A 27,529-nucleotide genomic window follows, 5' to 3' on the forward strand; every position below is an offset into this window, starting at 1 on the left:
ACCCATTGTCCAAACGGACGATCTGGACCGTCCATTGCGTCCAGGGAGTGACCATAACCCTGGCCATGGTGGCCTTTGGTCCTATGTACACGTACACACGTGGATCGCCGGAAAACGCAAGATAAACGGAGAGTTAATTTGATACAGTGGACCGCACCAAAACTCAACCAAAACCACTCCTTTCCGACTGGTTTCTCGCCAGGAATCAATGAGCAAGGTGGATTTCGCCGAAAACATCTCTGTGGGACCCACCGAACATGTTAGCGCGTCTGCGTAAGGTTTACGCGTGTCCGAAAAAATCGAATCTTCACGGCTGTTCGGTGGTCAAGATCATGATCGGTTTGACAATCTAAACCATCCAAAACATCACCAAGGTGAGGCCGGCCAGGGCTAAGAAGCCTAAACGGCTTAGATCTTGCATTTGGAACATCTACAATTTGAAAAAAGCCCTCTAAACGTAAGTAATTTGCATTTTTCTTCCGTTGTTGCTACGCACACAAGGGTTGCGTAAAAGCTCCAGCCACGAACCGCCTCCGACTCTCTATAAAAGGGAGAGAGAAAGAGAGAGCTTGATTCATCAGCCAGGGAGCCAAGGGCAGTCGTGGAGGCATCTGATGGGTGGAGCTTGGATGTGGAGAAAGAGGAAGGATCAGTCAGGCATCATCCTAGGGAGTTTTCTTCCCTGTCTTTCATGTGCAGCAATTGTGGAGTTTCTTCTTTCTTTTCTTAGTTTCTTGTTTTCTTTATGTTTTCTAAGAGATCCTAGCCTGATCATGTCTTGCTAAACCTCTTAGCTAGGGCTAAGAGGTGAAGCTTGTAACATGATGGGTGGTCTTCTATTGCTTTGATATATGTTACATTGAACTTTCTTTGATTATAGTTTGATATTAAGGAAAGCTTTCAGTTTTTAATGGTTTGTTGTGACTTAAATTACAATGGATCCGCGATAGCTTTGATCATGTTCTTAACATTATAAGGATTGTGAATTTAGGAGTCCATGTTGTTCACCATTGTTTCCTGAGCATGGTTGGATGATGGAATTCTTCCTAACATTCATACATCCCTTAGATTGGATGTGAATTGGCTAAATTCTGTTGTTTGCTTTGTCTCATGGGCATAGTTTTGTGATGGAATCAATTCTAATTCTCATACCTATCTTTTATTGAAAATTATATCAAAAGAAATTCAGATTTGGATTTTTAATGATATATCTTCCAATTGGATGAGGATGGGACTCTAAATCCAGTTGTGTTTATGAATCAAGCATAGATCTCCCTGATCTCTACAAGTGGATCCTTGGAATCCCTAGTTTTCTACCTTTGAATTTTACAAGTTTTAGTCTAAGATTTCACCATGATTCTGTTAATTTTTCCTGATTTAGTTTATATCTTCGCTTAGTTCTAGTTCGAGTTACTTTCAGATCACGTTCAAGGTTCAGTCCTTATGGATTCGACCTCAGTCTTACCGAGATTATTACTACATCATAACCCTATACTTGAGGTGTAAACAGATAATGGTGTCGACACTCACGATTTTATTTGCGGTGCACATTGTGTCCCTGAATGACTCATACGATGCTGGAAGAAAATTCAACAACATACATACTTGTTCCTCATCTTTGATCACTTCCTCCATATCCAATAGTTTGCAAACCAATTTATTGAAGTTGCTGATGTGGGCCTCCAAATCTCCACCCTCTGCCATCTTGAAGGTGTACCACTGTAGCTTCTAGTATAGGCGATTTTCAGAGGATTTTTTTGCATAGATATCCTCTAACTTCGCTCATAAATTAGCCGCAGTTTTTCGCCTCAAAGCATTGTAGATAACCTCATCCGTGAGACATAAACAGATGGAAGCTAAAGCATTCATGTCAAAAGTATTCCGGTCTTCGTCATTCATAGTTGATTTTCGCTCCTCAAGAGCCTTAACGTTGCATTACTTGGTTAATAAACTAATCATTTTGATCTTCCATAACTCAAAATTATTTTTGTCTGAGTACTTCTCAATATCAAACTTGGTGTTTCCCATTGATGCTAATCTTACAAATTCATATTTATGCCCCAACGATGGCTATGATACTACTTGTTGGGTTTCAGACTGCAGAATCACATAGAGATGGATTTAAAGGTCCTATTGTACAATTCTCGTCTCCAGTTCTTTCCGAAAAAGTTAAGATCAAGATGGACAGGCCCTTTCATTGTGAAGAATGTTTATACTCATGGGGCTGTTGAAATTGAGAATCCACGTAATGACAATGTGTACAAGGTTAATGGTCAGAGATTGAAACCTTATGTGGAAAACTTTCATTTGAGAGAGCAGTCCTTCCCTCTTCATGAGCCAGAATATTTAGATTGATGCTCCTGGTCTGACGGAGCATTTGTGTAGAATTTGTATCATATTTAATTTTTTTTGTGTCACATAACAAGTGAGTTTTTTATGGTAGGTACTATCCACCCTTTCTTTTATTTTTATTTTTTCTGCATTACATTATCATTACATTGGGGACAATGTAGATTTTAGGTTGGGGGGTGTGGATAGTCATTCATGTGAAGGTTTTTTTTTTTTTTTGGTTTCAGTTTATTTTATTATTATTTTTAGGTTTCAATTAGGTTTAAGTTTTTTTTTTTTTTTTTTTTTAGGTTTATGGGAAAAAAATTTCAACATTTTCAAAATAATATTTTTATATACATGAATGTGAACATGATATTTTGCGAATTCTAAAGACAAACTTAATACTTAGTCTAGGTTGTTAGTAGTCAGAAATCTGATAACTGAAAATTATAGACTTAAGTTCAATTATCTAATCACTAGTTTAAAGTGAGTTGTAATTTGATATACTGAATTCATAATACACCCTAGCTAACTAAGTGGGGAATATGATATGTGAACTAAAATAACAACTTTTGATTCAGAGAAAGTTGAATGGACTAGTACCATTGATATATGTTTAAAAGAGAAAATATTAAAGGAAAAAAAGCGTGATGGAAAAAAGAAATTTTATTATAGAGCATGAATGCAATGACCATAACAATCGTGTCAGTAATTCAGAGTAAGGATACCTAAGTATCCATTACTGTTACCATTACAAGTACGATACCTTAGGTTATGAAGCAAACCCGGTGGGAATCTTCATCTAAGGTGGTATATAATAATGAGGATATGAGGATAAAAGAAGAAATGTCATGAAAAAAATGAGATAACTAGAGATTTCATATTCTTGAAATGATTGAAAGGAGTTAGGATAGGGAACATGTATATTTCTCAAAGTTAGACTAGTGTCACGGAGCACCTAAGTATATTAGATTATAACTATTCTAAATTTTGATTAGGTTTCTGAACTCAAGGAGGTAATGGATTAGGAAATTGAGATTTTAACTAACTTCAGACTTAGACTAAGTATTGTTTTGTTTTGGAATTCATATGATGAATAGAGGCATAACTGTATAAATTTCTGAGTGTTGAACTATTTTTCATGTTTTCAATGTTTATGGGTAACATTTCTGTAAACCGTCACGAGACTATAACTCGTCCACTAGGGGAAACCTTGGGGTTTAAAGGCTTGTTGCATATACTAAATGCAATCGAGATTACTTGCGAAAGTGGTGTAGCTAGAATTTTATTTTCATTTTAATTTTATTTCTAGAATTAATTTTTATTCTTATTTTTATTTTTCTTCGCTTATTTTGCTCAAGACTAGCAAAATGCTGGTTGGGGGGTGTGTTAAGATTCAAATATTGCATAATTTTTTCCATTTACATATTGGTTTTATGAACATGAATCAACTTAATGTTCTAATTTACTCATGTATGTGTTGCAAGGTGAATTTAAGAGCTTGGATTGAAAAAGGGTGCTAAAAAGCATGGATTTGATGCTCAAGAATCACCAAGGCAAGGGATGGATCTTAGGAGACCAAGATTGAAGAATTCACATGTCAAAGATCCAAGAAAACCAAGTGAGAAATGAAAAGAATCGAAGATTTGAAGTGAAGAATCCTTAGATTGTCCTGAAAAGTATATTCTAAAGCTCTGAAGTCTATTTTGAAAAACTGCGCAGCAAGATGTCTGTTTTAAATAAACTATGCAGCGACAAGTTTATTTTGAGAAAATACGTATATTTGAGGCGTTTTCTAGGATTTTTCAACTTTGTACGAAATTTGGAGTTCCCTACTTATAAATAAGGCTTCCTAGGGTATTCTTAAACATCATTAAAAGCATTCAAGAGCAATATTTAGGATTTTTAAAGAGTTTTTAGTTTTATTAAAGCTTTATAAGTTTTTTTTTTTTTTAAATTTTAGATCTTTTCTATTTGCAATTTTTTTTTCTTTTTTGTTGCTTTTTCTTTCTGCAATTTAATTGCTTTTCTAAGTTCCTTCTAGCCCAAGCTAGAAGGGAAGCACATGGGTTTAATAATTTTTTAAGATTGTGATGATTGATTGTTTTAATGTTGAGAAGAATGGTGTATGCATATTATCTATTATTTAGGTTTTATTTTTTATCCTCTTATAAGATCCATATGTTTCCATCATATGAGATCCACATTGATGGATAGGCTTACCCTAGATCAATTAGATTTCCTAGATATGAGAGGTTCTCAACCTGTTATATTTCTTTGATATTCATTATCCTATAGATATTGAATACTTAAAATCACTGGCGCTTGAGAATATATGTCAATGGTGCAAATCCATTATTTTCTAATATTTTATATCATTTATTAAAATATTTAAACTATTTTATTTTTCGATTAGGCTGACCATAGTGCTCAGATTCTAGTTGTGTTATCCAAGTCATCATGATTTTGGAACATTAACTTATGTGTGGAACTTTGAAGCTTGGGTGTTATTTTATTCAGTTGAATTACATCCATTTAAAAATTCCAAAATCAAATCATCAGATTAATTTTTATTACTTAGTTTGTTTTGCATTTAATTTTTTTCTTCTCACAATTCATCTCCCTGTGGGATCGACCCTGTATTCATGAGATACTACTTACGAACCTCTGCACTTTGAGGCAAGCAATCACTCGTCAGGAGCAGAGATGTGGTATTCTTTGAAAATTAGTATATAGAAGACATTGGTAAGCCTGAGAAGAACCAACCTAGTTCAGGTAAGCTAGAGGACATGGATTCGGTTATTCCCCCCGTGGTGCCTGATAACGGGGGAGTACAGTAAGGTGCAAAAGACGAGGGAGTTCCTACAGAAGATGGACAGGGAGAGCAGCCCCCACTTGATTCACCTGTTAAGCCATAGGTGAGGAGGTCATCTAGGGACAGACAACCGTCTAAGAGGTACTCGCTGCATGAGTACATTATGCTCACTGATGGGGGAGAGACAGAAGATTATTCTGAAGCCCTAGCCGACGAGCATAAGGAAGAGTGGTTGAAAGCTATGCAAGAGGAGATGAAATCCTTGCATAAAAATCACACCTATGATATGGTAAAACTGCCTAAGGACAAGAAAGCTTTGAGCAACAAGTGGGTGTTCAGAAGAAAGGTTGAACAGAAGAATTCACAGACGAGGTTCAAGGCCAGACTTGTGATGAAATGGTTTGATCAGAGGAAAGGCATAGACTTCGAGAAGATATTCTCACCAGTGGTGAAGATGACATCCATATGGGTGTTGCTTGGGTTGGCGGCTAGCATGGATCTGGAGATAGAGTAGTTAGATGTTAAAACTGTCTTCCTCCATGGTGACCTGGTAGAAGAGATCTACATGCACCAACCAAAGGGCACTACAAGAAAAGGGGGCTTTAGCCTCGATTCAAAACTGTCGCTAAAAAGGCTAAAGCCTTCAGCCTCAGTTTTGCCTCAGTTATCCGAACCGAGGTTGAAACCCCTGTGGCTAAAGCCTTTAGCCTCAGTTTTAGCAACCGAGGCTAAAATAACTTTTATAGCCTCGGTTCTTCAAGTGAAGCTAAAAGAACCTTTCTAGCTTCAGTTTTTTCAAAATGAGGATAAATCAAAATTTTTGCCTCCACTGTTTCCAACTGAGACTAAATCCAAATTTTTGCCTCAGTTGCCTTCAATTGAAGCTAAATCTATTTTTAACTTCGGTTCTCAACAACCGAGGCTAAAGCCTTTAGCCACAGGAGTGGTATTATCAGTTTAGGTAATTGAGGCAAAACTGAGACTAAAGATGGATTTAGCCTTTGTTGGCATCAACTAAGGCTAAATTCACTTTTAACTTCATTTCTCTATCAACAAATGATTGAACCTCTGCATATTTCACCCATTTAACATTCATCAAGACAATAATCAACACAATATCAACAAAACAATTAATTTACCAAAACAAACTATAAATGTCTTCCTTTCCTAGCCTTCCACCCACAACATCTTTGAGAGAGTAATATGAATTTACCAAAAAAAAAAAAGAGTACAAGCGACGTGTAGCATCTTGTCTATGAACCTTGCAACATTAGCAATCTCAGTTACTATTCTGATTTCTTCCAATGTAGCACCCGCCTTACCATATGCGATATTCTCCTTTATAGTAGTTGTGAATAAGATGGGCTCTTGGCTAACAAGACCGATCTTCTCTCTGATCCATCCAAGCTGCTGCTTCTTCAAGTTGATGCCATCTATGAGCACTTCACCAGCTTGGGGGTCATAGAACCTCTCCAACAGGCTGATCACTGCCGACTTCCCACTGCTGCTCTCTCCAACTAGAGCCACAGTCATGCCGCTTGGAACATGCAACGAGAACTCAGAAAATACATGAATGTCAGGTCTTGCAGGGTAGCTAAAGCAAACATCTCTCAGTTCTATATCGCTGTTGATATCTTCCAACACAATTCCACTTGTGTCGTATGAGTTAATCTCTGGTTTCCATTTGATGGTCTCAAACATCTTGTATGCTGTTGCTTGCCCTGCTGGAAATGCATTCACAGATGGGGAAGCTTGGCCTAGAGACCTGGTTCAAAAAAAAAAAAAAAAGCAAGATTGTTCTGATCCATTTTTTTGTGTGTGCAGCAAAAAGGAAGATTAACATACCTGGAAACCTCTTGTAATTATTTTAGAATTGATGGGGTGTTTTATAGTCTTGTAATTGCAGACTCTTAATTGTCCATAGCACAAAGATCACACAAATTGGAATATCCTGTCCGTCCAAAATTTGGACTTAAGTTTATAGCCATCCAAATTCCAACCACTGAATGGGAAGGTTAGAATGGTCTGATCAAAGTGCTTCCCTACAATGGTAGGTAATACATCATTGTCTTTACGAAATAGATGGTCAAAATTGTTGATTGAAATATATTTCAAGAACAGTCCTTACTGTTCCTTTCATAGGCGTTTGATCCAATGGTCAGAACTGCCCGATCATTGTGATCTTAACATGTGTGCAGAAAAGAATAGGAAGTGGAAACTACAAGCTTTGCTGCAATTGCCGAGCACCATGCAAAGTTTAGGTATCAATTTTGATAGACTAGAAAAGTCACAGTTACAAAGACATGAAAACAAAACCCAAAATATGTAGGAATTACGCGGCTACAGCCAAAGAAATTGGAAATAAAAACTGATATTCTGAAAAAATGGCATCAACTTGATGGAGCAAACTTAAGAAACCATTTCCATGCTAAAATAAGTAAACATAGATTGTGACAGATGATTTTACTGATTTTGTTAACAACATATTCAGTGATTTCAAAATCATAGACAGCTTTTCTCTAACAAATCTAGAACTCATGAAATGTGTATACCTTTGCCAACCTTGCTCTCAAGAGCTTTTGACATCTTAAGAGATGTTGTGAGATTGTTAGCCCAAATGTTATGACCGTCAACAACTCCAGCAAACAGATACTTGCTGGAAGGAAAACCCAAACTCTTGATCAATTCAAGGGTCTTCTCCCCACGAACCATATCAAACCCAATAGCCGAGATGCCCTTCAATGACGTGATAGTCCTACAACCAGGTTAGTGAATTGGGTCAGGTCAAAAAAGATGGTGAAGAAAGGCTAAATCAAGCAGATCATGATGAACTAATAATATTGGATATAAAGTGCCAACGGACCTATATGCTCCAGCCGGCACATCAGCAAAGTAGGTCTCAAAAATAACCTTCAGACCAGATAAGGACTTCCATCTGTAAATAAGCATCTGTAAATGCTTTCAAAGTCCAAATCCAGCACAAGCTTTGGCTCATCGAACTGCACCCGAGTAGCCCCAGCTGCTTTCAAGTCAGCCAAAACCTCTCTGCATTGATCAGTAGAAAACAAGAAAAAGAATCAATTGCCTAAATCTAACAAATTGCCTTTACTCAAAACACCACAGCTAGTTAGGGGTTGTCAATCTGTCACCTCTAGTACAAATATAACACCATAACTGCCAAAAGAAAAAAAAAACTTAAAACTCTAATAGGAATTCAAAATCAGAAATCTAAAGATAATGCTAAAAGTAAAAAAACCAGTAATGAACGACTGATACAACAACGGCAGCCCAATAACTAGCATTCATGTGAAGGGGTTAGGTGCGAGTGCGAGGTACTAATGGGTAGTTGGCAAGTTACTAGAAAGACATTTTCAAACCGAAGCATGTCCTCCACATCAGATTCCTTAAACCGAAGCAGCCTTTCAATTTGTGGACACATTGTTCCATGAACCAAACTGTCTCAAGCTCAGCATGCATCTGACAGATCATGTTATGAGACAGAATCTTCAGTGAGCTTCAAAAGTTGGGCCTCAACCTAGTGCAGTGTACCATCAAGTGATGTGGTAGCTTAACCCGGGCTGGGAGATACTAAACCATAAGCAGATCAGCCCATTGATAACATAACTGGTTTAAAAATTCAAATGCAAGCAGATCTCATCTTAACAACAGTCTGGTCATATAGAAGTGGCAATAATTCAGGAAGAAGCCCCTTAATAAGGTTTGGCTTATTGTGAGCTGTTGTACTCAAAGCTAAGACAGATGCGCGTCTAAAAGAACCACTAATATATCAATATTGCAACAAAAGTAAGAGTTGTTCAAGTGCAACAGAGAGAGAGAGAGAGAGAGAGAGAGAGAGAGAGAGAGAGAATAAGTATTTTTAAAGGAAAAATGCTATGTAATTCAATTACATTTGTTCAATTTAACTCCGATAATTAATCATCGAAGATTTTCACATCCTCGTGTTATCCATCATCATCTTAGCCTTTCTCCCAGTAATTTGGAGTTGGCTTTTTATATGGATGGAAATATTGTAGGTGCTATAGTTTATAGCCCTGTTTGTTGTCAAATTTGTGGTGCCAAAGACACTACTATGAACCTTGCATCTGTGAAGAACAAAGCTCTACTCAAGATGAACTTAGGTTGACAGGTACTGTTCACAAGTCAAGAATCTCAAGAAGCTTTCAAGTTCAATCTCAAGATCTCAAAAAACTCTCAAGTTTAATTGACATCAAGACTTCAAGCTCCATTACTTTCAAAGGTCACTCGTCTCTAAAGTTTCAATGTCCTTACTTCACTATTGAGGTATGATTGACCTTAGGTTGACCTTTAGAGTAGGCCATTTTGAATACATAATTCATATGTTTTATATAAGTGAGTTTGGTCTGATCTAAGACTAGTCCTGGACTTTGTTCGACTAGTCTTAGCACTGCTTCGACCTGTCTAAACATTTCCTGGATCAATCGTAAGTTTGTTACAAAAATCGAAAATTTTTTGTTAGGCTTCGACTAGTCCTGGGGACTGTTCGACTAGTCGTAGGAACAGTGTCGACTGCATCTTCAACCAGTCGTAAACCTACGACTTAAAGAACAGCGTTGAAATTCGGCCACCTACGACCAGTCGAAGGAGACCTACGACCAGTCGTGGAACTGCCAAATCTTATCGCGCCCGAATTTTCAAATATCTGTTGGTTCTACGACCAGTCGTAGAGGTCCTTAGACCAGTCGAAGACGTGATTTGTTCACCTATAAATAGAGCACGAATCTCAGAATAAATGAAGCAATTCAAGTTAATTTAATTCGGTCTTCTGAGTGATAAGTCGGTGCTCCATTTAAGCTAAGTGTGCATATTTAATATTCTCTTTCTGATTTTGTTTCTTGCATTCCAATCTAATTTGAAAAGAGGAATTGTTATTTTCCTTTTTCTGGAATCAAAATCAATTAAAGCTAGCCCTTTTTGTTTTAATTTAAAATCTATTAGAACCTAGAACCATTATAAAGTGAGTATTGGACATTGAACTTTGACATTCAAATCTCTACTCCAACTTGGTTCTTCTGGGTTGCTACAACGAAGGAAAAAATCAGGTATTTTACAATTTGTATAATTTACATTGTTTGGTTTTATTTGAGGTTAAGCCAGAAAAATCTCAAAGTTGTTGGTTATCTGAGGAGAGCCAGAGTGAGGGTTTTTGAATTGTGTAAGCCCTTTGAAAAAGACACAATTGTGAAGGTTTTGGGTGAACCTGTGAAAACCTATTTGATAGTGAACGCTAATATCCCCTGTGTGAGGATATTAGGAGTGGAGTAGCATTCTGTGTGGTTGTTGTTTAACAATTGGTGAACACACAGACGAACCACTATAATTCTTTGTGTTGTGGATGTGTGATTTATATTTCCTATCTTTTATCATTCTGAATTGTGGAATGTATGTGTGAATGTAAATGTTGTAATCATTTCATTTCAAGCTCAGTGGGGAATGTTGTAATAATTTAGATTTACATTTCAGCATTATATTTTTTCTATCTCTTTATTACGTTGAGCTTCAGTTTCTCTATTTGTTCTAGAAATAAGGTAATCCTACCATAAACTTTGGTTTTTGGTGTAAGGTTGTCCTTAGAACAATTTTTGTTTAAATTTCTCTATTGTAAGTTGCTTTCCATTCCTATACTGTGATTGGTGTATAGTGCTATCTATTCTTTGGTTCATATTCCGCTGTATTTATTTTTAATTTGACATAGTCCTATTCACCCCCCCTCTAGGACATATAGCTTAGCCATTTCAAATATAATATCTGATTTCAAAAAATAAAAGTCTGTATATCCACCCCTCCAACACCCAAATGAAAGAACAATGCCACACCTATCATATAGAGCAACTAAATACAAGAGCAAAGTAAGGAGAGAGTGTGGTTCCAGCTAATTGGGTGCAGCTTCAGTGGATCCCTAACTGTGGGGCGAACAGTGATATATTTTCCCTACATCTCCAGTCTATCTGTTTTGACAGCTCATTTTAGGGCATGATCGAAAAAATGAAGTATCTTCATATCTAGATGAAGGGACCACACCACATGAAATTGTGATTGAATACCTGTCAATAAAAGCTTGTTGAGCGCCAGCAGAATGTTTATTTGCCATCCAACCTATTGATAAGGCCACAAAGACCTAGATGAAGGGAAAGTACAAATATCAGCTTGATCCAAAACTTTTGTGGCCCAAAAGGAGTTTTTAATGGTCAATCACCAATGTTTCCTGCCCTACACAAAACAGAAATAGTGCCCAAATGACCTTATTCCATATAGTTGAAAGGACATGGTTTGGTGATCTAGATAGTTGATCTGATGGAAACAAAAATGGATGAGAGATTTCTCAAATATCTCTAAGATTGGAAGATTGGAATTTACGTATTATACCAGACCTCTACCAATTTTGTGGTGGTTCAACCATCCACTCATTTGGGATTTTACAACACAGACTATATTAACATGAAAAGTACAAATGTGTGGTAGAGTAAGGTACATATATTATGTTAATGGTAGTCAATGGTAAGTGGGAGAACAGGTTGTGCAGTTGGCATATTCAATGAAAGAAATGGATCAGGTCAGATTTTTACATCTCCAGAAAAAGGGTGATTGTATAAAAGATACGAGAGAAAGACCTTTCCAAGAGTCCAGATTCCCAAGTGACTTGGAACAGAACTAACTCAAGCATACACCAAAATTAAAAACAGATCCATTTTATGTAAATTAAGCAACAATGATTAAAAAGAAAAAAGAAAACTGCCCATAAAGGTGACAAGATAAGATTTTCTAAAATGGCAGACGTGCATGATCTGAGCTTCCCAAACATGCAAATCATGATGGTGAACGCAGATATTATGAGATCAACAACGTTGTCATTGAGTGTAAGCCATAACCAAAGAAGACAAATGTGGGTATAAAAAATTTAAAAAAATAAATAAATAAAAAAGAACTGCAGTTGAGTAGAAAATGAATTGGGGAAGTATTTTGAGCTGATTTTAGATTAACTCCAGTTGCAAGTTAAGCACATTCTCAAATAAAAGCACATTACATCCAGATGTTGACAAGTTAAATGAGTTCTAAAATGAAGCTAGGAAGAAAAGTTTATCCAGAAAAAGAAAAGACAGTAGGTATGGGCTTGAAGGCAGAAGGCAGAGGGCTTTACAGTAGAAGCAAGCATGCCATTTTGTATAGATAGATTACATTTGGAAAATCCATCCTTTCAAACCAAAAAAAAAAAAAAAAAAAAAAAATGGTATTAAACAAAGTAATAAAGATAATATCAATACCCAATGCATAAGAATCATAACACAGAATCCGAGAATAAATTGGTCTAGCCAGGGTATGAGAATTCAGTAGCTTCTCTTTTCAAATTGGCCAAGTCAATGACAGACAAGATTTTTTTTTCATTGTTCTTTTCAATTGGTCTAACAACATTTTTTCAAATTGCCACTAAATATTGGCAGAGAGGGTTTTCTGCTGAGGCAACCTCTAATTGCCATTTAGATTGTTCCTTGTAGGTCAAGAAACAAGCTCAATGGCAATCTGCCCACGTGACCATTCTGCCCAATCTCAAATATGAGAATTCAAACACACCACCAATGCATTTTACTATTATGGTTTGTGGTCCACACACTGGGATGCTAGGTGGGGCTCACCGTAATTTTTGTGAGAAATCCACATCGTTCATCCATTTTGAGAGATCATTTTAGCACATGAGACCAAAAATGAGGTGGATCCAAAACTCAAGTGGGCCATATGAGAGGTGAGAAATCCACACCATCCCTTTTTCTAAATTTAGAATGGTTTATAACCGTTTGGCTTAAAACCGTTCAACCAAGTTTCTTTTCCAAATCAAAGTTTAGCTTCTTCAGTAGAAAGTGGACCTCATTCTCTTCTTGAATTATCCAAGCATTGAGAGAGAGCACGGTATAAGCAACTCAAAAACAAAACAGCAACCTCACAATTTTAAAATCAAGACGAATGCATTATTCATCAAAAGATGAATTACAAGGTAGTATGCCATGGTATTTTGGTCGTTTCAATGAATGAATCTACCATGCAAGGGTAATACATGCACTTCAATCTAGATGATCTAATTAGCCAGCCCACTGGACACAAGCATAACCCAAAAAACCACATGAATTAGAAAATCCCAACCACCCAATCAACAGAAAGGGATGGGGAGGATGGAGAAAGGTCCCGACTCGATGGGAAAAATGTCCATCGATTGGATAGCATCATCTGACCAAAATGAGGTTTTTACACTATTACTCAATCCATGTTGGGCCAACAATCTGGACGGCCGGTTTCTGCATGCCATGTGCATGGTGGGTACATGCATGTACTTCTTTCAATCCACCAATGAATCAAATATACAGAAAAAATGAAAAAATAAAATAAATAAAAATAAAAAATCTATGATCATGCAATGCTTTGAAGAATCATACATAAAAAGAATCTGATGCAGAAATCAAAATTCGAACAGAAATCTAAAAGAATATCATCCATTTACCTTGACTCCATACTTTATAGCAACGCCAGCCAACGTATCCATCTTCGAGACGCGGTGCTCGATGTGATTGACACCGGATGATGGAACCAACAGAAGAATCAACGAAGTCATCATAGTCGAATTGATTGCTCTCTCACTGACCAAATCATCTGAAAAGGACTGAGAAATTCCATTACTCTGCTCTTCCTTAGTCTGCATTTCAGACAATTCGCCCCCCAAAAGGAAAACAAAAACCCTAAATGCCACTAAGACATGAAATTCCAGTCCATATCCTCATCTGAAACCCTAGAAAATCCAAACAACGGAATTCCGCATTTATTTACATATATCAAGCATAGAGGAGGAGGATTCGACGGGGATTTTGCGAAAATACCCTAGATCACCGCAGCGAAAGTGGATTTTTCGTGGAAATAGGTGGGATTTGTACCGTTCAAGCGAGAATCTGATGGATAATCGCTACAAGGGCAGAATTAGAGGCCTGGATTTCGATTTCCAGTTCGTTTTTCCTTCAGATTTTCCTTCGTGGTAGGATTCGCAGCGCTGCGAGAAACGAAAGGCAGAAAAACGGGCTTTTGTGAGAGAGAGAGAGAGAGAGAGAGGATCACTCGATTTTGCTTTTAGGCCTTACCCGAGGTTTTATTCGCAGTTCGTGGAGAAACTGACACGTGTCAGTATATTAATGGTGGTGAAATTTTCTGCGGGAGTTTTTTTTTTTCCTCTGGTAGCGTATGGTACTTGATACACACTAATAAATCATATACTTCTAAATTTTTTACTTAAAGTAAACCGTCTAAAATGTGGAACACACTTTATAGGAGTTTTGTAATATGGGGTGTGATTGATTCCATGAGGTGTGATTGATGCTATAATTAGTCTTTGTAAATATAAGAATATTTAGTTTCCTTTAGAATAAATTTTTTTTTCTTTTATATGAGATGTAATTATATCTATATAGCACTCAATTGGGAGAAGATAATTCAATTCAAATTATTCATAGAAACCATAATCTAACATAGTATCAGGGAGGGTTCGATTCTAAGGAGCTCGTATTCCGGTCGCTTCGTTGGCCACTCCAAGGACGTTGTATCCATTGCTTTCTCCATCAACAAGACGATCAAGCTCTCCTTACTCTTTACGCCGATCATCTTCTTCATTCGACGGTCCTCGACGAAGGCCGTGACATCGGGAGCGTACGACATCGGAGTCACCACCATAAATCTGTTGTGAGTGCGATGGCAATCACCACAGGCGCAACAAATGAACCAGCTCCAACACCAGCACCACAGATTATTGTCCACCAAGACAATTCTGTGTTTCCTACCGGCATCACACTAGATGAGACCAATTACTCATTATGGTCTCAACTCATGGAAATGCGTATTGGTGCACATAACAAAGTAGGATATCTCACCGGAGAAGTGAAAAAACTTGCACCCGGAGATCCCAATCTTGGAACATGGATTACCAAAAATCACAAAGTGAAGAGTTGGCTTATTGACTCAATGAGTCCGTCGCTAATGTAGCAATTTATTCGTCTCCCCACAGCCAAGGAGATATGGGAGGCTGTATCAAAAACCTTCTATGATGGATCAGACGAAACCTGTATTTTGAATTAAATCAGAGATCTTTTTCTACCACACAAAATGGTCGACGATTATCAATGTACTATAACGAACTTGTTGCTATTTTTCAGGAAATTGATCACAAGACTATTTCTTAGGAAGGAACAGTTGAAGGGGTGGTCCAGTTGCATTCTGCGATGGCTAGGCTTCGAGTTCATATTTTTCTAAGTGGACTCGACTTCGAATTTGATCAGGTCCGTGGAGAAATCTTACGAAAAGACTTAAAACTCGATTTGAAGAGCTCGTATGCATATGTCAGGAGAGAATATCAACAGAGACAGACAATGGGAGGCTCTCGTCCAATCTTTGAGCATCCGGCTATGCTGGCTAACCAAACTCGACAAGGATCATCGTCTAGCTCATCGAAAAACCGAAATAACCAATCAACTGGAAAGTCTGGTGGCCTGGTATGTACTCATTATGGTGAAATAGGTCATTCGAAACAGCGATGTTGTGAAGTCATTGGCTATCCTGAGTGGTGGGACTTCACAAAGAAACCTTAAAAGAAGATTGATGGAAGGCTATGGTGACATCTACAGAAGAAGACCAATCGCAGCCTACAGCAAACGTTGTCCATCCAGATATTGTCGGTAAGACATCTGTATTCTCTGCAACTGCTAAGAACAGTACTTGGATTATTGATACAGGTGCATCCGATCATATGATAAGGGACTCCGGTCAGTTGCATTCCGTTCTCCCTTCTTTTCAATCTGTTATCTCCACAGCTAATGGTAGCACCTCTCCTATTACGGGAGAGGGATCTGTCATCTTATTCAATACTCTCACATTAGATACTGTCCTTGTTGTTCCATCCCTTGAGTATAATCTTTTGTCTATTAGCCAAATTACCTCTACTCTTGCTTGCATTGTGACCTTTTGGCCATCATTTTGTGTTTTTAAGGACATTCTAACTCGGAAGATTCTTGGTTATGGTGTTAGACGGGGCAAACTCTACTACTTAGAGTTGACAGAAAATGGGGGACCGAAATTCAGTCAGGCAAATCAAGCTAGTAGCGAAGACAAATCTCGAGCAACTATATGGTTATGACACCGGAGACTAGGACATCTGTCCTTTGGTTATCTTAGAAAATTACACCCACATCTATTTTCAGCTTTGAATGATTTGGATTTTTCATTGTGACATTTGTGAATTGGCTAAGAGTCATCGTATTTCTTATTTACCAAGTTTGAATAAAAATTCAGAACCTTTTGTGGTTATTCACTCTGATGCTTGGGGTCTTGCAAAAATTCCTTCTATTTCAAAAGCTCGCTATTTTGTTACATTTATTAATGAATGCACTAGAATGACTTGGGTGTGTCTGCTTAACAAAAAGAGTGATGCATGTACAGCATTTCAGGAATTTCATAATATGGTGGGCACTCAATACCAAACACGGATTTGTATTTTGCAATCCGATAATGGTACTGAGTATATAAATACATCCTTCGGTGAGCTTCTGAGCCAACATGAGATTCGTTATCAAACTTCTTGCACCTATACTCCACAACAAAATGGATTGGCAGAGAGGAAGAATAGACAACTATTGGAGGTGGTTCGTGCTTTTCTCTTTGGCATGAACATGCCTCAGTTCTATTGGGGAGAGGCTATAAAATCCACTACTTATCATTAATCGAACACCTTCTCGAGTCATAGATTTTCAAACTCCCCAACAAAAGATGCAACCCTTACTTTCAGTTCCTCATCTCCCAAATCTTGAACCACGAGTCTTTGGTTGTACGGTATATGTTCATATCCCCAAAAGTTTGCGAAATAAACTTGATCCATGTGCAAAATGGTGTGTCTTTGTTGGTTATTCTGAGTTTCAAAAAGAATACAGGTGTTATGACCCTCAAACTCGAAAATTACATGACTTTGAATGCTTCTTTTCGTGAAGTAGAACCTTATTACACAGGAGAAGTCTCTGGCCCTTCTCTTCAGGGGGAGAGCTCTAGTGAAGAGAATGTGGAAGTTGGCGGAGGAGATGAGTTTATGGAGTTAGAAAAAGTGAATGAAATTTTTGAGAAAAATGTTCATCAAAGCTGTGATAGGATTCCTGAAGTTGAGAGTGAGTTGATAATTCTTCCCCAAAATAATTCAGGTATTCCCAACATATCAGAATCACTGATGCCTTCAGAGTTGCCCATGTCCACACCATTAACTGAAGAACAACCCAGAATGTTCTTCCTCAGGTAATCTCGAATCCCATATTTGATGAGTCTAATGAAACATATGTTCCTGAAGAAGATATAACTCCTAAATATCCACAAAGATCAACTAAGGGAGTTCCAAAGAAACAATATGAACCTGATCCTAAAGCTAAGACCAAATACCCAATTAGTAACCATGTGTCTGTTGAGGGTCAAATATTGCATATCAGACCCAATTATTGCCTGGATTTACAAGCATGATACCGTTCAATGGCCCGATTTAATCATGTTTGTGATGCAGAGTGTATTTACGAGCATTGACTGAAAAAGGGTGCTTAAACCATGGATTTAACGCTCTGATGACACCAAAGGCAAGGGACGGACTTCAGGGGACCAAGATCGATGGAATTACACGCTAGAGATTCGAGAAAATTGGGAAACTGAAGCTCAAGTGGCCCGAAAATCATTCAGAATGCAAGATCACGGGGTTCCCACAATCCATTCGGTTCGAAACTTTATACATGGCCCGAGGACCATAAATTAATCGTACATGTAAAATTTCAACCATTGGATCATTGTGGAAGTAGCCCAATGGATGGATCAGCTCATAAAATCTCGTTTTAGGGCCCACCTGATATCTGGAACTGCCTCAACTTTGGATACAACACCTTAAATGGGGCAACAAAATGAATGGATGGATTGAATTTTTGAGAAACATCACAGGGGGCCCTATATGTGCACTTGTGCGTACACATTGCACACTTATTTGCTATGCACCGGACCGACTAACTTGGTTAAAGTCGTTGTTGACCGACTCTTCACGTGAAAATAGAAATTTCCATTTTTTGGAAAACGGCGTCCGAGAAACGGACACTCGATTGCTGTTGTGGGGCCCATACATTGTCCCAATGGACAATCTAAACCGTTCATTATATTTCCAAGGCCTATATTACCAAGGCCTAGGTGACAATATTTGATGAAACAAAAAGGATGGGATTATAACCATTCAAATACAAAACGGACGGTGGCTTTAAAGATTACGTGGGCCGCATCAAAGTATAGCCAAAAATACTCTTTCCTGACTGGTTTTTCGAGGGGAGTTTAATGAGCAGCTTGGATTTGTCAAAATAACACTAAAGTGGGCCCCACCAACGTCACAGCGGAAGCTTCCGCGTTCCTATTTCGCATCCGGCGAGAGTCCATTTTGCAGAAGTTTGTGGGCCCCACCCATGGCCTGTTCGTCCAATCTGATCCGTTCATCGTGTATACGGCCTCGAATACTACAAAACCTTGTAGAAATTTTACACTCATGCGTGCACATGTGCGCGATACAGAGGCCACAAACAGGCGATACTGCGACGTTCAAAACGATTTTTGGTGTGATTTCTTCTCTGGGACCGCGTCAATGGACGTTCAAAACCATCCATTCTTGACTGAAATTTCGTCATGAATCCAATGGATGGGGTGGATTTCTCCAAAAATACCTCTGTGGGGCCCACCGATCACGACAGCGAAGATGTGAGAGCTTTCGCACATCCGCAAAAATCCAGATTTCCAGGCGGTTATGGCCCACCATCTTTCATCATATGGTAAATCTGAATCATCCATCATGTAGAGTAATAAAAAACGTTTTAAGGGACGGTGTTTCTTTGAAAATTAAGCGAGGAAAGTGGTGAGTTTTGAGACACTGAAACTTGGCTGCAAAAAGTTGCACTCCGTTTCCTGCTGCGACTCTGCCACTGACTCCAACCTTCCAGCAGCTATAAAAGGAGGTTGTAAATATGAGAGAGGGGAGGAGATCCTGGGCAAGAGGAGGGAGACGTGGGAGAGAGAGAAAAGTGGACCGGGTTCCTTCTTCCTTCTTCTTCCTTTAGTTCCTCTTTTCTTTTTCTTTTTTTTAATGAGATTTTAGCATGTCTATGACAGGCAAAACCTCTTAGCTAGGGCTAAGAGGTGAAGCTTGTAATGTGATGGGAGACTCTTTGCATGTGCCTTTTGTTTAGATTGAACTGATGTTGATTTTAGTTTAATTAAGGGAATGTTTTTAGTTTTTAATGGTCTGTTGTGACTAAAATTACAATGGGTCTGCGATAGCTTTGATCATGTTCCTTTACTTTTTATGTTTATAATGTCAGGAAGCCCTGTTGTTCACCATCGTCTCCTGGGCATGATCAGATGACGGTACCCTTCCTAACCTTCATAGCATGTTGATTGGTTGGTAATTAGTTTAATTCTGTTGTTTGCTTTGTCTCCTGGGCATGGTTTGGTGATGGAATCCATTCTAATTCATATACCTTTCATCTCTTTAAAATTATATCAGAGGAAGTTCAGTTAAATTTTCATGATTTTTGAAGCAGGCATAAGATCTCCCTGATCTCTACAAGTGGATCCTCTGAATCCATAGTTTCTTATCTTTGATTTCTCTTAAGTTTTACATTAATCTCTCACCATTATTCATCAATTTATATTTGATTTAGATTTCATCTTAGGCTAGTTCTATTTCTACCTAGTTTCAGATAACGTATAGGTTTCAGTCCCTTGGGATTCGACCTCGGTCTTACCAAGTTTATTACTACATCACAACCTTGCACTTGGGTAGTGAACAGTGTCCTCCCATAAATTGTCTACATCATATGCATTTACTGTTAATCAATTATCCACTGTATCTATTCCTAGTAGTGTGCAAGATGCATTGACTGATCCGAAATGAACAAAGGCGATGAATGAAGAAATGGAGGCTCTACCAAAGAATGCGACTTGGGAACTTGTTCCGTTACCCAAAGGAAAGAAGACAATTGGATGTAGATGGGTGTTCACAGTGAAACTCAAAGCGGATGACAATATTAATAAATATAAAGCAAGGTTAGTTGCAAAGGGATATACGCAAAGGTATGGGGTGGATTATCAAGAGACTTTTGCACCGGTAACCAAGATCAATACAATTCGCATTCTCATATCTATAACGACAAATCGGGATTGGCCCTTGCAACAATTTGATGTCAAAAATGCTTTCCTCAATGGAGATTTAGAGGAAGAGGTCTACATGGAGTTGCCACCCGAAGTCAAACGTAGTTCCTCGTGTAGAAGTGAAGTTTGTAAATTGAAGAAGTCATTGTACGAGCTGAAACAGTCACCTAGAGCTTGGTTTGGGAGGTTCTCTTTCTACAATGAAGGCATTCGATTATAAACAAAGTAATTCAGACCATACTTTGTTTATAAAACACAAAGAAGGAAAGGTAACAGTTTTAATCATGTATGTCGATGATATGGTCTTGACAGGAAATGACCCATGTGAAATGAAAGCATTACAAGAGTATTTGGCTGGCTGCTAAATTCGAAATGAAGGATCTCGGGCAACTTAAATATTTCTTGGGGATTGAGGTTGTAAGATCGAAACACGGGATTTTCCTTTCACAACGGAAATATATGCTAGATCTTTTAACCGATACTGGAATGCTTACTTGCAAACCAGCAGAAACGCCCATGGAAATGAATCATAAACTCAGAGTTTTTCCAAATCAAGCTCCAACAGACAAGGGTCATTATCAACGGTTGGTTGGGAGATTAATCTATTTGTCTCATACAAGGCCGAATATAACTTATGCAGTGAGTGTCATAAGCCAGTTCATGCATGCACCAAGTGAAGAGCATATGAATGCGGTATATCGAATCTTAAGATATTTGAAGAGTGCACCAGGCAAATGTTTGTTGTTCTCTAAAAACAGTGTCTCTAACATTGAAGGATACACAGATTCTGATTGGGCAGGTGATCAAATCAACAGAAGGTCCACGTCTGACTATTTTACAGAATTCTGTACAACATGACCACACCAAACATGTGAAAGTTGATCGTCATTTTATCAAAGAGAAACTCGATCAAAAGATTATACAGTTTCCATTTGTTCAGTCCGAAAGCCAGTTAGCGGATATACTCACGAAAGCAGTTTCCGGAAAGGTATTCCATGGTATAATTGACAAGTTGGGCATGATAGATATCTATGCTCCAACTTGAGGGGGAGTGTCTGCATGAGTTGTTTATGGGGTGTGATTGATTCCATGAGATGTGATTGATTCTATGGGGTGAGATTGATTCTATAATTAGTCTTTGTAAATATAAGAATATTTAGTTTCCTTTAGAATATGATTTTTTCTTTTATATGAGATGTAATTGTATCTATATAGAGCGCCCGATTGGGAGAAGATAATTCAATTTAAATTATTCATAGAAACCATAATCTGACAAGTTTACATTCTGAAAATCGTATTAGTTGAACAAATATATCCTCTTATTAACTTACTTTCTAGTTTAAGACTTTTATTCAATTCAAACTAACCTTACTGTTTTATAGACTTCTAAGATAGAAACTTCTAATTTAGTAAAGTCTTTCTAATTTCTACTTTCTATTTTTCATATCCTCTTATTAACTTACTTTCTAGTTTAAGACTTTCCTAATTTGTTTTCTAGGAATTTCTTCTTTAGAAATTAGTTTACTTCGAATTAGGAATTTTATAATCTTAGACTTTCTATTTTTAGAAACTAACTTGTTTTGTTTGTTTTGCAGGTTTTTAACTTAGGGTCTCCAATTTAGTAACTTCTCTCCAACCCTCTCTTTCTTTTTAGATTCTTAATTCCTTTCTTAGGACTAGGTTTAGAATTTAAATCAAGGGCTGCAAGTGTTTCATGCCCAAGTGGGCCCGTGCTAACACTCGACGTCTCTTGATTGAAGGAGGATTAGTTAAGGGGCTGACTGTCCATCGCAGGTCTAGACACCGCTCGAATTCCCCTGAGTTAATTGAGGTTATGACTGCAAATCAACCTCATGCACTACCCCAACCTAGGGTTGAGGAAGCACATGATGAGAATGAGGTACATCAAGTACCCCCGCCTCGTACTTTACGAGATTATTTACAACCGACGGGGGTGAGTATGCCCTCTTGCATGATTTTTCCTGAGAATACAGGACATATGGACATCAAGCCAGGGGGTTATCCAACTCCTTCCTAAGTTCCATGAGCTTGAATCTGAAGAACCATATCTACATCTGAAAGATTTCAACGAGATTATAGCCACCTTATACTTTCCTAATGTATCTGAGGATACAATTAAGCTGAAACTTTTCCATTTTCCTTGAAAGAGAAGGCCAAGATGTGGTTACATTCACTGCATCCTAAATTCATTGGCACATGGAATGACATGCAGAGGGAATTCATAAAGAAATTTTTCCCACATCATAAAACGATTACCCTTAGAAAAGCAATCATGAACTTTGCCCAAAAGGAAGATGAAACATTCTTCCAATGTTGGGAAAGGTTCAAGGATTTGGTCAGTTAATGCCCACAACACGGCTTTGAAATGTGGCGCATTACAAATTTTTTCTACGATGGACTGACTTCTTCCATGCGCCAAATGGTCAAGACAATGTGTAATAGAGAATTCATTAATAAAAATGTTGACGAGGTATGGGATTACCTCAATAGTCTTGCTAAAAAAACACAATCATGGGACTATTACCTAAAGTCAAACACCACGTCTAAGCCGACTCAATCTAAGGAGAAAGGTAGATTATATCTTTTGAAAGAAGAGGATGATCTCAAGTATAAAGTGTCTACGCTCATAAGAAAATTTGAGGTCATGGAAGGAAAGAAGGATAAGGTTAATGAAAGTGTTTGTGGCATCTGTGATTGCAACATTCATACAACTGAAAATTGTCCTACAATACCTGCTTTTCGAGAGGTGTTGAATGAACAATCCAATGTCGTAAATAACTATCAAAGACCTTTCAATGGACCGACCTCTAATACGTATAATCCTGGTTGGAGAAATCATCCAAAATTTAGTTGAAAGAATGGACAAACTACTACCCCTCATGGTTTCTTTAATCAAAATTCACAACAACAACAAGAGAGACCTAAAGAGGATTCGGTTCAAAAACATATTCGAGAACAAGAGCTACTTAATCAGAATTCGGCACAAGCGCTTCATGATATCCACATGGCATTAGAAACGCTTGCGTCGTCTATTCAAAGGATAGAGTCACAATTAACAAGTGGAGGAAAGGGGATGCTTCCTGCTCAACCTCTCCCCAATCCCAAAGCAAAATATGAAATAAGTGACCCTAGCTTTTCAAATCAGATGGAACAAGTTAAATCCATCACCACTCTTAGGAGTGGTAAGATCATTGACCATCCCAGCTAGGCCTGAAAAGCCTGAGGACCCGAAAGTGGACAACAATGATGGATCTAGTGATGCCCAACAAAAATTAGAACCGGAACTTTTAGAGAAGCCAGTTGCTCCGTTCCCCTAACGGTTGGTTGCACCAAAACGTTTGCCTAATTCTCAGGATATTCTAGAAGTGTTGAAACAAGTAAAAGTCAACATTCCTCTACTTGATGTCGTAAAACAGATACCTTCATATGCCAAATTCCTGAAAGACATATGCACAACCAAAAGACGGCAGAGTAGTCAAAAGAAAATTTTATTGACTGAGAAAGTGAGTGCCATCTTGAAGCAAGACGTGCCGCAGAAATTCAAAGATCCCGGTAGCCCAACCATATCATGTGTAATCGGAAACTATCGAATTGATCACGCACTTCTTGACTTAGGAGCAAGCGTTAATTTGATTCTTTACTCGGTATACAAACAGTTAGGATTGGGTGAATTAAAACCCACCCAAACCATACTACAACTTGCTGATCGCACTGTTCGTGTACCAAGAGGGATAATCGAGGATGTGTTGGTCCTGGTCGATAGATTTTACTACCTTGCAGATTTTATCATCCTGGATAACGAACCCATCAATAACATGAGCACTCAGATTCCCATCATTCTTGGTCGCCCATTCTTGGCCACTTCAAATGCGATTATCAATTGCAGGAATGGTGTCATGACTATGTCTTTCAGAAATTTGACATTGGAGTCAAACATCTTTTTCAATAACGGCAGCAATTCAGAGGATGATGACGATTTCCACGACATTAACATGATTGATTCTTTCGTGGAAGATAGAACGCCTCTTACCTTATCCTCTGATCCTCTAGAGACGTGCCTGGCCCACTCCCATGATTTTGATGATGACATGATTAGGGAGACGTGTGCCATACTTGATACTGCACCGGTACTTGAAGTTAACCAGTGGAGGCCACAATTTGAAGAGTTGCCCCAAACCGATGTAGTGCATCTACCGTCTAACCTCAAGCCACCGAAGCTTGACCTAAAACCTTTGCCTTCTGATTTGAAATATGTCTATTTAGGTCAAGATGAGACATACCAGGTGGTGATCTCTGCCCACCTGGAGAAAGAGCAGGAGAGTATACTCATAGGTACTCTCTTTGAGCAAAAGGGAGCTCTTGGATGGACGATAGCGGACCTTAAGGGAATCGACCCATCGATTTGTACTCACCGCATATATCTTGAGGATAATGCGAAAACCGCTCGGCAATCACAACGTAGACTAAATCCAAACATGAAGGAAGTGGTTAAGGCCGAGGTTCTTAAACTATTGGATGTGGGTATCATATACCCCATATCCGATAGTCAATGGGTGAGTCCAACTCAAGTGGTTCCTAAGAAGTCCGGGATCACCATCATAGCCAATGCCAATAATGAACTCATGCCGACCAGAGTTACTACTGGGTGGAGAATGTGCATTGATTATAGGAAGCTGAATACCGTCATAAGGAAGGACCACTTTCCTTTGCCCTTCATCGATCAAATCTTGGAAAGGCTAGCTGGTCATTCCTACTATTGCTTCCTTGACGGGTATTCAGGATACAATCAGATTGAAATCATCCTTAAAGACCAGGAAAAGACTACATTTACATGTCCCTATAGCACGTTTACCTACAGAAGGATGCCATTCGGGTTATGTAATGCCTTTGCCACCTTTCAGCGATGTATGATGAGTATCTTTTCTGATATGGTGGGGAAATATCTAGAGGTCTTCATGGACGATTTCTCTGTTTTTGGTTCATCTTTCTGCAAATGCTTAGAGAGGCTTAAATGTGTGCTGAGAAGATGTGAAGAAAAGAATTTGGTACTTAATTGGGAGAAGTGCCATTTCATGGTTCAGAAGGGAATTGTCCTTGGGCATATCATCTCGTCCAAGGGAATCAAGGTAGATAAGGCAAAAAACGATCTTATCTTTAACCTACCTCCACCCAAGAACATCAGAGATGTGCGATCCTTCTTAGGACATGCAGGGTTTTACAAATGATTTATAAAGGACTTTAGTCTCCTCTCACGTCCCTTATGTAATCTTCTGCAAAAGGATGCAGCATACGAGTGGACTGAACAATGCCAGGAAGCTTTCACCAAGTTTAAGGGCAAGTTAACCACTGCACCTATTATGCAGCCACCTAATTGGAGCCTTCCTTTTGAGGTTATGTGCGACGCTTCTGATTATGCTCTTAAAGCGGTTCTAGGCCAGAGAAAAGATAAGAGGCCCTACGTCATTTATTACGTAAGTAGAACTTTAAATTCTGCCCAAGTGAACTACTCGATTACGGAAAAGGAACTCCTAACCGTAGTGTTCGTTTTGGATAAATTTAGGTCCTACCTGATTGGATCCAAGATCATTATCTACAAAGATCATGCGGCACTTAAGTATTTTCTTTCTAAGAATGATTCTAAGCCCCGTTTGATATGATGGATCCTTCTACTCCAAGAATTTGATTTGAAAATTAAAGATAAAAAGGGAGTAGAGAACGTAGTGGCCGATCATCTGTCTCGCCTTAATACCTCTAATTCCCCTGAGGCGACCCATATCAATGACATGTTCCCTGATGAACAACTGTTCAGAGTCTCCCATTCACCTTGGTTCACTGATATTGCCAATTATCTTGCCACAGGTTCCAAACTGACGCATTGGACTGCAAAAGATAAGAAGAAATTCTTTACCAAGGTGTGTAACTTTTTCTGGGACGATCCATATTTATTTAAATATTGTCCAGACCAAATTCTAAGGAGATGTGTGCCAGATGACGTGTATCAGAGTGTCATCTCCTTCTGTCATTCACAGGCCTATGGTGATCAGTTTTCTGCTAAAAAGATCACGGGCAAGATTTTATAGTGTGGCTTTTATTGGCCCACTATGTTCAGGGACACTCATGAGTTTTGCAAGGCTTGTGAGCGTTGTCAAAAATTGGGAGCATTGTCCCATCGAAATATGATGCCTTTGAATCCCATCCTTATCATAGAAGCATTTGACTGTTGGGGCATCGATTTCATGGGACCATTCCCCAAATCATTTGGAAATTTGTATATTTTGCTCGTCGTAGATTATGTCACTAAATGGGTTGAAGCAATTCCGTGCCAAAATAATGACCATCGCACGGTCATTAAATTCTTAAAAGAGAACATCCTTTCACGGTTCGGGACGCCTCGAGCCATCATTAGTGATGGGGGCTCATACTTTTGTAATAGACCATTCGAGAGCTTAATGAAGAAATACGGTATCTCTCATAAGGTGAGCACCCCATACCATCCACAGATAAGTGGATAAGCTGAGATTTTTAATAGGGAGATCAAACATATCCTAGAGAAAATGGTTAACCCTGATCATAAGGATTGGTCAATCTGATTGACCGATGCCTTATGGGCATACCATACTGCTTTAAAAACCTCTATTGGAACGTCTCCCTTTAGACTTATCTATGGGAAAGCTTGTCACTTGCCTGTGGAGTTGGAACATAAAGCGTACTGGGCGATCAAAAATCTGAATTTCAATCTGGACAACGCTAGCTCGCTTCGTAAACTTCAATTAAATGAAGTTGAAGAAATCCGAAACGATGCGTACGAGAACTCGAGAATTTACAAGGACAAGATGAAGGTATTTCATGATCAACATATTCTACGAAAATCATTTACGCCAGGTCAGAAAGTCCTTTTGTATGATTCTCGACTTCATCTCTTTCCGGGTAAGCTTCGATCTCGTTGGACCGGCCCTTACATTGTTGTTACTGCTTATCTGCATGGGGCCGTTAAGATAAGAGATCCCAACAATAGCAAATAGTTTAAAGTAAATGGACATCGATTAAAACCATTTGTCGAGAAATTTGATTCAGAGGACATGTCCATGCCTCTGACTG

At 38.5% G+C, this 27,529-nt stretch overlaps 1 non-coding gene across 1 annotated transcript; it reads right to left on the minus strand.

Annotated features, from left to right (window-relative positions):
- Positions 1–22,685: 22,685 nt before the first annotated feature.
- Positions 22,686–22,792, minus strand: LOC131226350 (small nucleolar RNA R71). The gene has a single exon (XR_009161741.1). It is a non-coding gene; the product is annotated as a small nucleolar RNA R71 (small nucleolar RNA).
- Positions 22,793–27,529: the final 4,737 nt, after the last annotated feature.

The sequence above is a fragment of the Magnolia sinica genome, chromosome 14 (assembly GCF_029962835.1).
Source record: "Magnolia sinica isolate HGM2019 chromosome 14, MsV1, whole genome shotgun sequence".
Classification (NCBI taxonomy): domain Eukaryota; kingdom Viridiplantae; phylum Streptophyta; class Magnoliopsida; order Magnoliales; family Magnoliaceae; genus Magnolia; species Magnolia sinica.